Source organism: Manis javanica, chromosome 9 (assembly GCF_040802235.1).
Source record: "Manis javanica isolate MJ-LG chromosome 9, MJ_LKY, whole genome shotgun sequence".
NCBI lineage: Eukaryota > Metazoa > Chordata > Mammalia > Pholidota > Manidae > Manis > Manis javanica.
In genome coordinates this window covers 30,765,797-30,779,145 of record NC_133164.1, presented here as the reverse complement: position 1 = coordinate 30,779,145, position 13,349 = coordinate 30,765,797, and the positions used below count along the sequence as shown (strand labels likewise).

The window sequence follows — 13,349 nt, the reverse complement described above, 5'->3', positions numbered from 1 at the left end:
CAAAAGCAACAGGATATACATTATTCTCAAGCGCACATGGAACATTCTCCAGAATAGACAACATACTAGCCCACAAAAAGAGCCTCAGCAAAATCCACAATATTGAAATTCTACCAATCAATTTTTCAGACCACAAAGGTATAAAAGTAGAAATAAATTCTACAAAGAAAACAAAAAGGCTCACAAACACATGGAGGCTTAACAACATGCTCATAAATAATCAATGGGTCAATGAACAAATTAAAATAGAGATCAAGGAATATATTGAAACAAATAACAACAACAACACAAAGCCCAAACTTCTGTGGGACGCAGCAAAAGCAGTCCTAAGAGGAAAGTATATAGTGATCCAGGCACACTTGAAGAAGGAAGAACAATCCCAAATGAATAGTCTAACATCACAATTATTGAAATTGGAAAAAGAAGAACAAATGAGGCCTGAAGTCAGCAGGAAGAGGGACATAATAAAGATCAGAGAAGAAATAAACAAAATTGAGAAGAATAAAACAATAGAAAAAATCAATGAAACCAAGAGCTGGTTCTTTGAGAAAATAAACAAAATAGATAAGCCTCTAACCAAACTTATTAAGAGAAAAAGAGAATCAACACAAATCAACAGAATCAGAAATGAGAATGGAAAAATCACAACAGACTCCACAAAAATACAAAGAATTATTAAAGACAACATGAAAACCTATATGCTAACAAGCTGGAAAACCTAGAAGAAATGGACAACTTCCTAGAAAAATACAACCTACCAACACTGACCAAGGAAGGAACACAAAATCTAAACAAACCAATTACGAGCAAAGAAACTGAAACGATAATCAAAAAACTACCCAAGAACAAAGCACCCGGGCCGGATGGATTTACCTCGGAATTCTATCAGACATACATAGAAGACATAATACCCATTCTCCTTAAAGTTTTCCAAAAAATAGAAGAGGAGGGAATATTCCAAACTCATTCTATGAAGCCAACATCACCCTAATACCAAAACCAGGCAAAGACCCCACCAAAAAGGAAAATTACAGACCAATATCCGTGATGAATGTAGATGCAAAAATACTTAAAAAAATATTAGCAAACCGAATTCAAAAGTACATCAAAAGGATCATACACCATGACCAAGTGTGATTCATCCCAGGGATGCAAGGATGGTATAACATTTGAAAATCCATCAACGTCATCCCCACATCAACAGAAAGAAAGACAAAAACTACATGATCATCTCCACAGATGCTGAAAAAGCATTTGACAAAATTCAACATCCATTCATGATAAAAATGCTCAGCAAAATGGGTATAGAGGGCAAGTACTTCAACATAATAAAGGCCATATATCATAAACACACAGCCAACATTACACTGAACAGCAAGAAGCTGAAAGCTTTTCCTCTGAGATTGGGAACAAGACAGGGATGCCCACTCTCCCCACTGTTATTCAACATAGTACTGGAGGTCCTAGGCACAGCAATCAGACAAAACAAAGAAATACAAGGAATCCAGATTGGCAAAGAAGAAGTTAAACTGTCACAATTTGCAGATGACATGATATTGTACATAAAAAACCCTAAAGACTCCACTCCAAAACTACTAGAACTGATATCGGAATACAGCAGAGATGCAGGATACAAAATTAACACACAGAAATCTGTGGCTTTCCTATACACTAACAATGAACAAATAGAAAGAGAAATCAGGAAAACAATTCCATTCACAGTTGCATCAAAAAGAATAAAATACCTAGGAATAAATCTAACCAAAGAAGTGAATGACCTATACTCTGAAAACTACAAGTCACTCTTAAGAGAAATTAAAGGGGACACTAACAAATGGAAACTCATCCCATGCTCATGGCTAGGAAGAATCAATATCGTCAAAATGGCCACCCTGCCCAAAGCAATATACAGATTTGATGCAATCCCTATCAAATTATCAGCAACATTCTTCAATGAACTGGAACAAATAATTCAAAAATTCATATGGAAACACCAAAGACCCCGAATAGCCAAAGCAATCCTGAGAAAGAAGAATAAAGTAGGGGGATCTTACTCCCCAACTTCAAGCTCTACTATAAAGCCATCGTAATCAAGACAATTTGGTACTGGGACAAGAACAGAGCCTCAGACCAGTGGAACAGACTTGAGGCTCCAGACATTAACCCAAACATATATGGTCAATTAATATTTGATAAAGGAGCCATGGACATACAATGGTGAAATGACAGTCTCTTCAACAGATGGTGCTGGCAAAACTGCACAGCTTCATGTAGGAGAATAAAACTGGACCTTTGTCTAACGCCATATACAAAACTAAATTCAAAATGGATCAAAGACCTGAATGTAAGTCATGAAACCATTAAACTTGTGGAAAAAACATAGGCAAAAACCTCTTAGACATAAACATGAGTGACCTCTTCTTGAACATATCTCCCTGGGCAAGGAAAACAACAGCAAAAATGAACAAGTGGGACTATATTAAGCTGAAAAGCTTCTGTACAGCAAAAGACACCATCAATAGAACAAAAAGGAACCCTACAGTATGGGAGAATATATTTGTAAATGACAGATCTGATAAAGGCCTGACATCCAAAATATATAAAGAACTCACATGCCTCAACAAACAAAAATCAAATAATCCAATTAAAAAATGGGCAGAGGAACTGAACAGTTCTCCAAAAAAGAAATACAGATGGCCAAGAGACACATGAAAAGATGCTCCACATCACTAATTATCAGAGAAATGCAAATTAAAACTACAATGAGGTATCACCTCATACCAGTAAGGATGGCTGCCATCCTAAAGACAAACAACAAATGTTGGTGAGGCTGTGGAGAAAGGGGAACCCTCCTACACTGCTGGTGGGAATGTAAATTAGTTCAACCGTTGTGGAAAGCAGTATGGAGGTTCAACAAAATGCTCAAAACAGACCTACCATTTGACCCAGGAATTCCACTCCTAGGAATTTACCCTAAGAACGCAGCAATCAAGTTTGAGAAAGACAGATGCACCCCTATGTTTATCGCAGCACTATTTACAATAGCCAAGAATTGGAAGTAACCTAAATGTCCATTGGTAGATGAATGGATAAAGAAGATGTGGTACATATACACAATGGAATACTACTCAGCCATAAGAAGTGGAAAAATCCAACCATTTGCAGCAACATGGATGGAGCTGGAGAGTACTATGCTCAGTGAAATAAGCCAAGCGGAGAAAGAGAAATACCAAATGATTTCACTCATCTGAGGAGTATAAGAACAAAGGAAAAACTGAAGGAACAAAACAGCAGCGAAATTACAGAACCCAAAAATGGACTAACAGTTACCAAAGGGAAAGGAACTGGGGAGGATGGGTGGGCAGGGAGGGAAAAGGGGTGGGAAGAAGAAGGGGGGTATTAAGATTAGCATGCATGGGGGGGAGGGAGAAAGGGGAGGGTGGGCTGCACAACACAGCGAGGACAAGTAGTGATTCTACAACATTTTGCTAAGCTGAGGGACAGTAACCATAATGTGGTTGTTAGGGGGGACCTGATATAGGGGAGAGCATAGTAAACATAGTATTCTTCATGTAAGTGTAGATTAAAGATTAAAAAAAAAAAAAAGCAGTTCCTGTGTGCTGACCTCCAATGAGTTCTGCACAGTGGTATAGAGGGCATGTCAAAGTGTGGGCAAAGGGTCTGTTTGTTTCTATGCAGAAGATCAAGGCCTAGCTTGGCTACCCAGAAAATGAACTAAGATACGATATGAGGAGGAGCTTCCGGCATCAGCATTCTCTGGAGGACTTGTGCCAGGGGGATAGTCAACAAAAAGCCTCCACAGGGATCTGGGCGATGCTGCGGTTGCGGCTGCGTCCACCCCACCGTTTCCTGGACTTGCCACTGGAATGAGGAGGGAGATGTCTAGGCTGGCATGTGCATACAGTGAGACAATGAATTTGACCGGATCTGTACTGTTGGAACTCAACCAGGAGTTGGGAGGGGTGCAAGTTGTAGTGCTCCAAAATCTTATGACTATAGACTATCTATGGTTAAAAGAACATATGGGATGTGAACAGATCCCAGAAATGGGCTGCTTTAATTTGTCTGATTTCTCTCAGACTGTTCAAGTACAGTTGGACAATATCCATCATATCATAGACAAATTTTCACAAATGCCTAGGGTGCCTAAATGGTTTTCTTGGCTTCACTGGAGATGGATGGTAATTATAGATTTGCTTTGTTTATGTGACTGTATTCCTATTATGTTAATAGGTGTGTGCAAATTAGTTAGTAGTTTAAAACCTATACATGCTTAAGGTATTCTACAAGAAGATATGTCAAAGAAATAATCAATCCTCCAATGTTTTCTTCCATATGCTACCTCTATTGCTTTTCTTCTTCCTTCCTAAGTACAACCCTTAAATAGAATTCGTGCCTCATATTAAATTTACCGAGTATCATAATTCCTCCAGGTGGTAAAGATACCTCAAGACAAGTGCTGGGCATAGAAGCCACAGGGCATAAATCTGCAAAGAAGTAAAAAGCTAACCTTTTCAAACAATATGGCTTCTCTCTCACTTACCAACTTTACATTTCCCTGTATGGCCCTGGAAGATGACTGGTTAGCCAGAGACGGGTAAGATTCCTCAAGGGAGGAACAACCTAAGACAGGCACAGTTGCAGAGGGGCCATCAGGTGAGAAATTGGGGATCAACAGAGGTGAGGCTCAGAACCTCACCCCCCCTGCTTTGAGAGAAATCTTCTGCATCCGTGGATGTTTTGCTGCCCTTGTCTAGCTTGGATTAATACTTAGTCCATAGGCACACACCTGATCATCTACATTTGCCCTCTTACAGCACTAAACTATGTTTTCTACCTTTATCTTGCATCTACCTACCACTTCAGCATTTTATTAAAAATTAAAAATAAAAATAATAATAATAATAAAGGGAGAAATGTGGGATCAACATATAAATCAAGTATAAAAATCAAACGAATATTCATATTTGACCTGATTGTTTATAGTTCATAATGCGTGATCAAAACCAAAAGTTTCTGTGATGAATGCCCTTGTATTTTTCACCATGTAAGAATTTATTCACTATGTAAGAATTCGTTCACCATGTAAGAACCTGTTCGTTATGCTTCAGAAGATTGGAGACTGATGAGAATTGGGCTTGAGATGGATTAATGATTGTGCATTGAGCATTGACCCCCCTATACAGAATTTTGTTGTTGTTGACAACTGTTTTATCGATGAATATGAGATGTACTCTCAAAATATATATATATATATATATGAACTGTGTCATAATGCATGAGTAAAACCAAAAGTTTCTGTGATGACTGCCCTTGTACTGTTCACCATGTAATTTATTCACTATGTAAGAATTTGTTCTCCATGTAAGAACTTGTTCACTATGCTTTAGAAGATTGGAGACTGACAAAAATTAGGCTTGGGGTGGATTAATGATTGTGCATTGAGCATTGACTCCCCTATACAGAATTTTATTGTTGTTAACAACCATTTGATCAATAAATATGAGAGATGCCCTCTCAAAAAAAAAAAAATGCTGAAAACAGACTTATCATTTGACCCAAGAATTCCACTCCTAGGAATTTACCCTAAGAATGCAGCAATCAAGTTTGAGAAAGACAGATGCACCCCTATGTTTATCGCAGCACTATTTCCAATAGCCAAGAATTGGAAGCAATCTAAATGTCCATCGGTAGAGGAATGGATAAACAAGATGTGGTACATATACACAGTGGAATACTACTCAGTCATAAGAAGAGGGCAAATCCTACCATTTGCAGCAACATGGATGGCCCTGGAGGGTATTATGCTCAGTGAAATAAGCCAAGCGGAGAAAGAGAAATACCAAATGATTTCACTCATCTGTGGAGTATAAGAACAAAGGAAAAACTGAAGGAACAACACAGCAACGAATCACAGACACCAAGAACGGACTAACAGGTACCAAAGGGAAAGGGACTGGGAAGGACGGGTGGGTAGGGAGGGATAAGGGGTGTGGAAGAAGAAGAGAGGTATTAAGATTAGCATGCATATGGGGGTGTGGGAGAATGGGGAGGGCTGTACAACACAGAGAAGACAAGTAATGATTCTACAACATTTTGCTATGCTGATGGACAGTGACTGTAAAGGGGTTTATAGGGGGGACCTGGTATAGGGAAGTGCCTAGTAAACATAATATTCTTCATGGAAAGGTAACAAAAAAAAAAAAAGAAAGAAAGAAAGCAAAGGGGGATTACTCCCTGATAGCATAAAACTAACTGCAAATCAATGATTAATGCATGTTTTAAATATCCTTAATTTTGATCACTTAAAGGGTGTCAGATGATTGGCTATGGAGGTACACTTTTCTGATAATATTCGTTTCTCTAAAAAAAAAAAAAAAAAAAAAAAGCAGTTCCTGTGTGGTGACCTCCAATGAGTTATACACAATGGTATAAAGGGCATATCAATGTGTAGGCAAAGGGTCTGTCTGTGTTTATAGAGAGGATCAAAGCCTAATTTGGCTACCCAGAAAATGAACTAAGATACGATATGAACAAGAACTTCCAACATCAGCACTCTCTGGAAGAGTCATACCAGAAGATGATCATCAAAAAACCTCAACAAAGATCCAGGTGATGCTGCAGTTGTAGCTGCATTCATCCCACTGGTTCCTGGACTTGCCATTGGAATGAAGAAGGAGATATCAAAGCTGGCCTGGGCATACAGTAAAACAACAAATTTGACCGGATCTATACTGTTGAAACTCAACCAAGAATTAGGAGAAGTGCAAGTTGTAGTGCTCCACAATCTTACAACTACAGACTATCTACTGTTAAAAGAACATATGGGATGTGAACAGTTCCCAGGAATGGGTTGTTTCAATTTGTCTGATTTCTCCCAGACTGTTCAAGTACAGTTAGACAATATCCATTATATCATAGACAAATTTTCACAAATGCCTAGGGTGCCTAACTGGTTTTCTTGGTTTCATTGGAGATGGCTGGTCATTATAGATCTGCTTTGGTTATGTAACTGTATTCCTATTATGTTAATGTGTGTGCATAATTTAATTAGTAGTTTAAAACCTATACATACTTAAGGTACTCTACAAGAAGATATGTCAAAGAAATAATCAATCCTCCAATGTTTTCTTCCATATGCTACCTCTATTGCTTTTCTTCTTCCTTCCTAATTACAACCCTTAAATAGAATTCGTGCCTCATATCAAATTTACCGAGTATCATAATTCCTCCAGGTGGTAAAGATACCTCAAGACAAGTGCTGGGCATAGAAGCCACAGGGCATAAATCTGCAAAGAAGTAAAAAGCTAACCTTTTCAAACAATATGGCTTCTCTCTCACTTGCCAACTTTACATTTCCCTGTATGGCACTGGAAGATGACTGGTTAGCCAGAGACGGGTAAGATTCCTCAAGGGAGAAACAACCTAAGATAGGCACAGTCGCAGGGGGGCCATCAGGTGAGAAATTGGGGATCAACAGAGGTGAGGCTTAGAACCTCACCCCTTGTTTTGAGAGATATCTTCTGCATCCATGGATGTTTTATTGCCCTTATCTAGCTTGGATTAACACATAGTCTACAGGCACACACCTGATCATCTACATTTGCTCTCTTACAACACTAAACTATGTTTTCTACCTTTACCTTGCATCTACCTACCACTTCAGCATTTTATTAAAAAAATAATAATAATAATAATAAAGGGAGAAATGTGGGATTCACATATAAATCAAGTATAAAAATCAAACAAATATTCATATTTGACCTGATTGTTTATAGTTCATAATGCGTGATCAAAACCAAAAGTTTTTGTGATGACTGCCCTTGTACTGTTCACCATGTAAGAACTTATTCACTATGTAAGAATTTGTTCACCATGTAAGAATTTGTTTGTTATGCTTCAGAAGATTGGGGACTGAGGAGAATTAGGCTGGGGGTGGATTAATGATTGTGCATTGAGCATTGACTCCCGTATACAGAATTTTATTGTTGTTAACAACCATTTGATCAATAAATATGAGAGATGCCCTCTCAAAAAAAAAAATGATAGCATTTTTTCATTACCTGTGTAAAGGGGAAAGAACACTCCTAAGTTTTGACAACAGGTGGATGCTTATATATTCTGAGACTTAATTTTCTCAAATGTAAATGTTGTGAGAATCAAATGCAATCATGTATATTAAAAGCCTACAACAAAATATCAGTTAATAAACACTGATCTCACCTGCCCTGTCAATTCAATAGTATCTTCTAATATAAACTCAAGTTTCAGCTTGGTAAGTTTTAAAGTAACTCAAGTATTTTAAAAGTATCTCCCCCAAGGACAAAAAAAAGACATATTGAAAACCCATGCAGTAAGCTTTCTGGTTACTATGTCTTTCAAAGTGATTTCAGTTGTCCTCCATATCTTCTCTCAGGAGGAAGGAAGTATCCTATTGATTTGTTGGAGATCAAGAGAAATGCTCAGCCTCTATTATCACACCTAAAGGTTATAAAGAAAAAAAGCTTCAGAATCTGTGGACCTCCTATTATGTGCTTCCAAGACCAGTAAAAAGCTTTATGTTTTTAAATGCACAAAATCTTTAAGCTGTGCAAAGAAACTGAAGGATTTTTACTATAATATGGATTTGTTTTTGGTACCTAGTTTCCATAACTGAATGAATTTATTGTCTAGTTTCAACTGAATTGTTTTCTACTTATACTGATATAACCTTAAGAAGTAAACCCTTCATAATATATGTACACTGAAAATTGCTTGATTCCTGCCCATCTCGCCTTACAGATTTGACATATGAATTGATGGTCAAAGTTGTGTCTGCTTTTTTTTTTCTTTCCTTAATTGTCTGTTAGAATAATCCAGATATTCTTCTCACTTAAGTAGATCATTTGTGTATTTCAAGTACACCACAGGAGGAAGAGGAGCTTAACATCTCTGTACTCATAGAAGAGACCCGCAAAATCATGAGTTAGCCTATTGTGTTAATAGTTTTGAGATATTTGATTAATGAAGGCTTTGCCAGGTTGTGCTTCAATGATTCTGATTTTCCTTAAAAAAATCCAGACAACAACAGTTCTCACCTCAAGACGATTTCAGCCAGGCTTAACAACATCAGTGATAGGAATTGTAAGTTATTGTTTCCATTTTGCCAACAAGGGAAACAGTTCACTTGTTACCCCATTATCTCCAAAGAGTATTTACAAGTTAGGGTTGTTTTATTGTAGCTCAATAAAAAAGCCCTCTCCCAGGTATTAAAAGAAAAATTAAAAAAGAACATTAAGCTATTATTAATATTACTTGTATTATTCAGAAAATTTAAGTTAAAACTACCTTTTTTTCAGTAATTCAAGCACAAGCATTTTTTTAAAAACCACGATTATCTAAGTAAATGTCATTATTTTCCTTTCCTTTAGCAAAGGTGCCCTAGACTTTCTCTCTCTCTCTCTCTCTCTCTCACACATTCCATATTTATGAGACAATTATTTTTCTACCTTAAAAAAGTAAAATGTCCGGTAAAAAAAAAAAAGACATTGGAGTATGTATGTTGATTGTTACAGTAACATTCAACTTCCACATATACTCATGTCTGATTGCTAAAGAATGAAAAAAAGTTTACATGCAGTGCCAAAGAGAAATTAGAGATTGGGTTTTAGAAAACAAGAGGAAAAGTGAATAAAGGGAATAGTGTGACATGCATCTTAGTATTAAGATTTTATAAAACTTTTTCATTTATTTTTTTTTTAATTCAGGTTCAAGGGATAAGATCCATTTTTTCTTACCGCCAGGAGGAAAGCAGACTCTTTGGACCATCTGTATCAGCGGTGACAGAATTAGGATTCTGTGTAGCAATATCTTGACACTGTGTCATGGGAACATGAACACAGAATCTCAGATTTCCGGTCAGGCTGAATAAATTAAGTCAAAATAAACATTTTTTGAGTACCTACTTTATGCATAGTCATAGATATTGTGCAAGACTTCAGCTAACTCAAAAGCCCTCTGTTCAAATTTTTTTTAAAAATTGGAAAAGACACTTTTTCAGAAGACTAATTAGAAAAAGATACCCTAGAAAAATGATGTGCTACGGCTCCTGATTGGCCAGGAGAGCAGAGTGAGTATCAGCCTCCAGGCCCCTTCTGCAGGGTGGCTTTATGTGGCTCTCACTAGCCTCTGCAGTCCTGCTGCCAGGCTTTTAGAGGTGAATTCAGAATCCAACATTGCAATTTCACTCCAATAGTGAATCTCATTCTGTACAAAAGATGTGGAATCTTTAGAGACATCATTTAAATGCCAATTTTCATGCTTCCTCTTCTAAGTTATGGCACTTATAACATCAATATTTTAAACAGTTCAAGTATTTTTTAACATCTAAATGAGTCATTCACTCTCTTAGTAGAGAAGAGGTAAAATAAAATGTCAGTGACTAAAATGTGAACTACTTCTTCAAAGACAGAGCTAAGTACATCTCTCATGAGTCAATGGCAATTGGCTTAGAACTTGAAAATACAATGGGGCACCTGACAACGGGGATTCACTGGGCTCTGGGGGAAGTCAAAGACCGCTGGGGAAAGTGGGCCCAGTACTGTCCATACCACGTGCACAATGCTTTTTTCACAGAGTGCCCTCACAGCTCTCACTGAGTTTCAGAGTAATGACTGCTGTCATTCGGGATTTACATGTGTCTTGCCAATGGGTTTCAGCCCTGGACAAGTTCACCATGGATTCAATGTGACCAAAGAAATGATAGTAGAATGTTCTTGGGGTGAAAGGGTTATACCCAACTTTATTCCCATGGTGGCAGGTCAATCAATAGAATCCCATCCACTCAGAGCGAGTCTGCACGCAGCAAGCTGGTCTCTGCCTCTGCAGCCATCTCGGTGCCGCAACTACACCAGTCTAGTCTCTGCTCTCCTGCAGCCATGCCATTGAGTCACCCAGAGCACTGGGCGGAGCTCTTTACAGAGTCAATAACAATGTATTGCCCACACGTGTGTAGTGAGCTAGCCGGCCAGGGCCAGGAGAGAATCCTGGCCATAGGAACCTTCACTTTATCCACAATGTGCATCTACTAATCCATTTCAGGTACTAAAAGCTGCTAAGATGTCTCCAGACTGTACCCACTGGCTCCTCTAACAAGCCCAGCACATTAGCCAGGGCAGATTTTCCCAGACTGTCCCGGCAGCCACCTAAGGCCCACCATCACTCCATGGCAGATGGGAGGTTCTGTGATTTAGATGGTAGTCCCTTACAGGTCACAGTCACAGGAAGCCTAATGAGCCAGAGCCTGTATTACCTCATTCCATGTCAGCAGTTTCCCACATGCTCTAAACATGAGAACCACCTGGGGAATTTGCTGGACACTCAGCTGGTTCCCCGTCCCCTCCCTTACCAGGGAGTCTGACTTGGTATCCTGGGATAGGAATTCAGGAGCTTGAGCAGCCATGGTCAGCAGGCCACACTCTGAAAAATACTGCTTTCTGCGCCCCAGGTTTCCAAGTCCTGAGATGGACAGATCCTCCCACCAATTCAACTCGGCTCCAATCTGATCAACAGTGTCAAGCAGGACACCGACATTCTCCGGACAGCCCTTAGAAATTATTATCAAACTATACAACATCCAAGTAAAAACTTAGTTTCTCAGTTTTCCAATGTGAAAAATGATGATAAATACTTGTTCTACTCTGTCTTCTCATTATATTGATACAAATATCAACCTAAGCACAAGAAAGTGTATACAAAAGGTATTCACAGATACAAAGTGGTGCTCAGGTAAAGCACTGCCAACTCTTTAAATAAGAAAGCACATTCATGTACAATGAAGTTTAAGATCCTAAAACTTGACGTATGCATGTAACTTCATATTTTCAGGGTTCTCCCATGGATACCTATCTGTTCAATGCCCCCCTACCCCTGTTAGATTTGTTTTAAATGAATGAATAAATAACTGGAAATCAAAAATGTTGTAGGATGACAACTTATTTTGCAAAATGAAGCAGAGCAAATCACTGTAACTCATGAAAGACAGAATAAATGGTTTGGTTTTCAGCTCATGTGGTTTCTCTGCTTGAATCACCCAAGTTATTGCAGCCATGCACAATCAGGCTAAATTCATGGCGCATCTATAGCACTGTATGATTTCAGTAAAATGGAGAGTCTCTAGAATCACACTTACATTTTAAGACTCTAACCCAAGAACATGACAGAACAGCACACTCAAAGGACTCTCGAGGTCCATAAAAATAATGGGCCCTATGTAATCTCATGGATTATTCCCAAAGTGTTACACAGACCTATAATGAAATCATATCAGATAAATAAAATGGCATAAAGAATTTGAAAGAGTATGAAGCATGAAACTCAAATGTTAACCACTTAACTATAACACAGCTTTTATGTGAACAAATATCAATAATTCCAAATCTATCTAAATGAGTTCTGGAACAGCTGAATAAGTTTCAAAATTCAATACCACACCAAGAAGTTAGGAACAGCACAAATGAGATGGTGAGAAACCAGTGTGTCAGCTAAGAGTGAGGAGAGCCCCAACCCCAAAAACAGTACTAGGTCAGCATTTTTCCTTTGTAGTTCAAGTGACGGAGTTCTGTTGTCCAAACAAAAGGATGAATTACACCCACTTTTACTCTAAAAAATCTGCTCTCTATACAATACTATATAAGGATAAACCCATGCACACCAATGTTTTCCACACTATCTCCATCTACCCAAGAATGCCCTTTCATCTTCTCTGAACCTCCTCTGTAAACTCTTACATTAACTCAGTTCCATTTCCATCAGCAGGCCACCACTTTCCGGTACCAACACTAACCTGTACCACTTAAGTTCATGATAACCTCTGATTTTGTCTGTCCACAGCTATACTCAAATCCTAAACTGTATACATATTGGCACTTGAAATATTCAGGTAGTTAAGCCTTTTACCTAAAGGCTAAGTACTTGCCCTGAGTTATAGTCTTACAACTGCTAATGAGCATCTCTGAGCTTCAGGCCAAGTGATTGTATTATTCTGTTTCCAAGTTTTCATGCAAAAAAAATGGTGATCACAATCCTCTATTCCATCTTCTCAGTGAATTTATGCAAACAGCAAATGATAACACACAAAAAGTATTCTGAATAATGCAAGGGATATATACAGGTGCAAAGCAGTAACTGCTACCATTATTTTTCTTCAGACCACAAACTCTGAAAAAGCCAGAGGAAATACATTTCCAACACCAAGGTAATGCAAAGGCGATACGGACCAAATTGCATTCAGTCAACTCATCAACAGACATGATTTCAATAAGTGTTTTTCATGAATCATCATAAAATAT

General features: G+C 38.2%; 1 protein-coding gene across 13 annotated transcripts in view; it reads right to left on the bottom strand.

Annotated features, from left to right (window-relative positions):
- The window catches only part of KLF12 (KLF transcription factor 12), a 427,321-nt gene that overhangs the window by 226,554 nt on the left and 187,418 nt on the right, over nucleotides 1–13,349 (bottom strand). The window contains exon 4 of one of the 13 annotated variants that reach the window (XM_073212516.1): nucleotides 9,798–9,923. The exons of 11 other annotated variants lie outside the window; for them this stretch is intronic. The gene's annotated coding sequence lies outside the window, so the exon portion shown is untranslated. The remainder of the gene's footprint in view (nucleotides 1–9,797; nucleotides 9,924–13,349) is intronic. One more of the 13 variants, XM_073212517.1, reaches the window with a different exon arrangement.